The 5,551-nt window shown below is 44.3% G+C and overlaps 1 non-coding gene across 1 annotated transcript; it reads right to left on the minus strand.

Moving 5' to 3' along the window:
- Positions 1-710: 710 nt before the first annotated feature.
- Positions 711-829, minus strand: LOC138362004 (5S ribosomal RNA). Its single transcript, XR_011227354.1, has one exon. It is a non-coding gene; the product is annotated as a 5S ribosomal RNA (ribosomal RNA).
- Between the last annotated feature and the right edge of the window lie 4,722 nt (positions 830-5,551).

Raw genomic sequence — 5,551 nt, forward strand, 5'->3', positions numbered from 1 at the left:
GGCAGGCAGGCAGGCATTTGAGGGTTATTATTTCGCCTGTTGATTGGGGGGAGGGTTGATGTGTTAGGGGGTTTTCGGTTAGATGTGGTGGTGGTGATTGGTGGTGATTGGTGGTGATTGGTGGTGATTGGTGGTGATTGGTGGTGGTGGTGGTGGTGGTAGTAGGTGGGAGTTGGGGGGGGGGGGGGGAGGGAAGGGGAGGGGAATGATGGTCTGTGGATTCGTTCTCCGTACCCTTTACATATAAGCAAAAATATGCCTTCTTGTGGGTATAGAAACATTAACACAAATTATATCAGTAACTGATATTGTAGCCTTTTAAACAGAAAAGATTTGTACATACAAATACTTTTTAATTATCATTTATTTGTGGAAATGGCATTTACGTCATTAAATTGATACCTCAGCATCAAGCTTGTGTCCTGCAGCAGTGGTCCAGTGGTAAAGTGTATATAAGTGATGCGTATTCTTGGAGTTGCGAGTTCAAACCCGGATTAAGCTATATATATATACAACATGTTTTGTTTTGGTTGTTTGTTTTTGTATAAAGCCTCACACAATATCTATATTAAGCGAGTTTGTTTTAAACATGACATACATATTAATTCATTTTACCAGGCCTTATTCCACACAACTCCGTGAATTTCCCGTGGAGCCAGCCATTCAAACAAAAACAAACGAAACAAAACAAAACAAACAAAAAACATTATTGCCAACAGCATTTGGTGTTCCCAGGCGGTCACCCATCCAAGTACTAACCAAACCCAACGTTGCTTAACTTCGCTGATCGGACGAGAAGCGGTGTTCTCAACGTGGTATGGCCGTTGGCATGAGACTGCCTACACATTGTGGCTAATAACCAACTCTTTTAAGTCATCGCGGCAGGATACGGACCTGCTTGTGGTGTCTTAATGGTAATTGTATCCTAACATATTTTTGTCTCCTTGGCATGGATATTTAACATCGTTTATTCAGTCTTGGGTTTATGTTCTTTCGCCATTTACAGACATTTTACATCTACCTACTTCCTCAGCCTGCCCTGCCAATTTCTAATGAATTTGTGGATTTTCTTTTGTAATACAAACATGTGTGTGCTCATCTGCTCTTCAGTTTTTATGATATTTGTCTCATCTGTCCTGCTTTATGATACTTTTACAAAGAACATGAACAAATGCTTCTATTTTAGAGAAGATATGGGATCCAGGTTTCGGAGCCGTAAAACCAACCGTCGTGATTGGTGGACGAGTTGCCAGGTTGCAGCTTCTGTACCGTGCCGGCACATAAATAGGTTCGGCTCAAGCGGCGGCAGCATCATTCCCCCGTGACTGTCTGAGCGTCTCTCATCACCTTGGTTATCTCATCATCATCATGGTAGAAGCAAAGCCTACCAAGAAGGCTGCGGCTGCTGCTGCTGTGGTGGCCACCACCAGGAAACCTCGCGTCCAGGTTGCTCACCCGAAAACTAGTCAAATGGTTCTAGCCGCGGTCGCAGCACTCAAAGACCGTAAGGGCTCGTCTCTACAAGCAATCAAGAAGTACGTTGTTGCCAACAACAAAGTCGAGGCTGCCAAGATCGCCATTTACATCCGAAGATTTCTCAAGAAAGCAGTGGCTGACGGCATTCTTGTTCAGACCAAGGGAAGTGGAGCTAGTGGATCATTCAAGCTGGCCGTAGCAGAGAAGAGGGCCGTTCTAACTCCCAAGAAAGCCACCACAACCAAGAAACCATCTACAGCAGCAAAGAAGGCCGTGGTAACTCCCAAGAAAGCCGCCACAAGCAACAAACCACCTACAGCCTTGAAAAAGAAGCAGCAGCAGCAGCAGCTTGTTGTTGGGAACAAAAAGCCCAAAATAAAGAGAGCTTCAAAATCTCCCAAACCACCCAAGGCAAAGAAAGCTGTCAAGAAAACAACAAAGGCAAAATAAACGACGACATGCAAGCAGCATGAATACACATGACAATAAACATCCAGGCCTCCCCCCTCAGTGGAGGGGCCTCATATGATTCCAAAAAGAGTTTAGTTTTGTAGACAAATAAATCATTACTTTTGGGGTAGATTTACTCTGTATATTATATATATATATATATATATATATATATATATATATATATATATATATATATATATATATATATATTTATATTACACATGGGTGAGGTGATATGGTACCAAAGTTTTGGGTAAGGTGATTGACATTTACACAAGATAAAACACGAACCAATGGGAATAAAAACATAAGAATGGAAGTAACTGCAGAAGGCCTATTGGCCCATAACACAAGCACTTCCTCTTGATGCTTCTATATTGGTTCGGAGTCTTGAAGCTATAATATATATATATATATATATATATATATATATATATATATATATATATATATATATATATATATATATATATATATATATATATGCACACAAAACTAAATAGTCTTGTTAGACAAATTGCCCCTATTAGAGGCAAGTTGACTAACAAGCCGAATGACTGCAATTGTTTTGAATTTGAGTTAAATCTAACATAGAAATGTAATCAAACCTAACCTAACCTATGCTAACCCAAGCTAAGCTAACCTAACCTAACCTAAGCTAACCCAAGCTAAGCTAACCTAACCTAACCTAACCTAACCTAACCTAACCTAAGCTAAGCTAACCTAACCTAACCTAACCCAATTCATGATCTTAATATAATACTGTTAATTGGATAAACCAATTTGGAAAGAAATGTTCGAAAATAACAAAATTAACTGTGCTTGTTAGGAAAATTGGGCCTTGCATACTTGTCCCAATAGTGTGGTTCTCGCTTTTAGGTACGACATAAACGTATACCTAAGTTGAGAGAGAAAAAGATTCGCACTCAAACATGCATATCGATTGCCAGTCCTGAATTCTGGGTAGATATTCGTGTCCTCCCTTTTCATTTACCATCATTTGGATACTATCAAAACAGCTCTGAGAAGGATAAAATGAATAAAACGGGTAGCTCACTCATGTAAAAAGGAAGAGTTGGGAAAGATCTCTCTCTCTCTCTCTCTCTCTCTCTCTCTCTCTCTCCCCCTCACCCCCCCCCCCCCCCACCAATGATCCTGCTCTGCTAGTATATAACGTAACAAACCTTCCCCCCCCCCCCCCTCCCTCCCCAATCAGAGTCCCTTTAAGCATGCGAGGATAAAAAATAGATTTCATAAGACCCAATGTGCTAGCTGATATCAAAACAATTTATGTTATCGTCTATTAAGCCCTTCAGTAAAAAAAGTATAGGGACCTAATTAGGTCCCGTTTTGAGGTGGTGGTGGGTGGAATCGATGGATTAGCCAAGCTCTTATCCGCCGAATCCGTAGAGGGTACGACCCTGGCGCTTCAGAGCGTACACCACGTCCATAGCAGTGACGGTCTTCCTCTTGGCGTGTTCCGTGTAGGTTACAGCATCACGGATGACGTTCTCGAGGAACACCTTCAGGACGCCACGGGTCTCTTCGTAGATGAGACCCGAAATACGCTTCACGCCGCCACGACGAGCTAAGCGACGAATAGCGGGCTTGGTGATGCCCTGGATGTTGTCACGTAGCACCTTACGATGACGCTTGGCGCCACCCTTTCCGAGTCCCTTGCCTCCCTTGCCGCGTCCAGTCATGGTGTTGAAGTTGTGTGAATCGAATTGACGAATGCCCGCACGATTTCCCGACTATATCCCATCAAGCGGACGTACTAGTAGCATTGCAACTCCTGCCTGCCCTTACTTTACGCTTGTGGTCGAGTAGACACGGCTTTCTCACAACGCTTTCAAAACTGCAGTTGCCTACTCGTCTGTTTCACGTCCCTGTGAAATGACTTTTGCACAAATCCAAAAAATAGAGCAAAATCAGCGATAATAGTGATTGAGGTGAGCCGCCTGTTGGCTGCAGCCAGAGGAAGGAGGGGAGGGGCAACGGGGTGACGTAGGCGAGTCGAGCAGCCAATGGCGCTCGAGCAAGCGCCTCGAGACGGCGTATATAAGCAAAAATTTTTCGGCGCCGGCCATCACAAACCACAGTTGTTCACCATGGCTCGCACCAAGCAGACTGCTCGCAAGTCCACGGGAGGCAAGGCTCCTCGTAAGCAGCTGGCCACCAAGGCAGCACGCAAGTCTGCTCCTGCCACAGGGGGTGTGAAGAAGCCTCACCGTTACAGGCCCGGAACGGTCGCCCTGCGTGAGATCCGTCGTTACCAGAAGAGCACCGAGTTGCTCATCAGGAAACTTCCCTTCCAGCGTCTGGTGCGCGAGATTGCCCAGGACTTCAAGACCGATCTTCGCTTCCAGTCGTCTGCCGTCATGGCTTTACAGGAGGCATCCGAGGCTTACCTGGTCGGTCTCTTCGAGGACACTAACCTCTGTGCCATCCACGCCAAGCGTGTCACCATCATGCCAAAGGACATTCAGCTTGCTCGCCGTATCCGTGGAGAGCGTGCATAAGCTAAATCGACCACCCTAGTATACACCAAACTCGGCCCTTCTCAGGGCCAAAATATCCTTCTAAGGAGATTTCAGACATTCCTAGCATCAGTCATATGAATTAACCTTCATCTACACATATAATAAATAAATAAATAAATAAACAAATACACTAATTTAGGTGTCATACATACACGTGATATCAATAAATCAAGTCATTTGTAGTACAACCTGTTCTCTTACAAACAAAACGCCGTCGCTTTTCGCTCTTATGCACTGTCAAGGATCACCCACCCCCCCCCCCCCCCCCCAAAATAAAAATTGTCATACTGTACTAGAAATAAAAGCAGCTTGTATAAGTGACATACTGTCCAGTCCTGTTTTATTCTGTTTTCGGTCCTCTGGCTTAATCTGTTAAGTTAGGAGATGACATTTTAAATTAACCGTTTTCTTGACATTTTCAAACCTAAGAGGGTGGCCTGCATAGTAATCCTAATGTGGAACATAACAATGAATCTCTAATCTCTAGAAAAAAAAAAGATACCGAGTGCTTATATGTGTTGAGAGAGAGAGAGAGAGAGAGAGAGAGAGAGAGAGAGAGAGAGAGAGAGAGAGAGAGAGAGAGAGAGAGAGAGAGAGAGAGAGAGAGAGAGAGAGAGAGACACAGACAGACAGACAGACAGACAAGACAGAGACAGACAAGACAGAGACAGACAGACAGACAGACAGACAGAGACTGAGAGAGAGAAACACACACAGACAGTTTCATAAATATTCTCATTTTATAGCTATTTGCTTTCAGTGACAGAGGTTTTTGTTATAATAGTATTGGTGTCTAACACTCACAATCTCTTTAGAAATTAAAGTGTGGCTCCAATGGAGCCGAGTTTGTTGGTTTGAGGCCAAGCCACCACCACAGGGCAGTAAGTAAGCCGTTTACTTGGAGGAGGTGTACTTGGTGACGGCCTTAGTGCCCTCAGAGACGGCGTGCTTGGCCAGTTCTCCGGGCAACAGGAGCCTTACAGCCGTCTGGATCTCCCGACTGGTAATGGTGGAACGCTTGTTGTAGTGGGCCAGGCGAGAAGCCTCGGCGGCGATGCGCTCGAAGATGTCGTTCACGA

Source organism: Procambarus clarkii, unplaced genomic scaffold, assembly GCF_040958095.1.
Source record: "Procambarus clarkii isolate CNS0578487 unplaced genomic scaffold, FALCON_Pclarkii_2.0 HiC_scaffold_1050, whole genome shotgun sequence".
NCBI classification, from domain to species: Eukaryota; Metazoa; Arthropoda; class Malacostraca; order Decapoda; family Cambaridae; genus Procambarus; species Procambarus clarkii.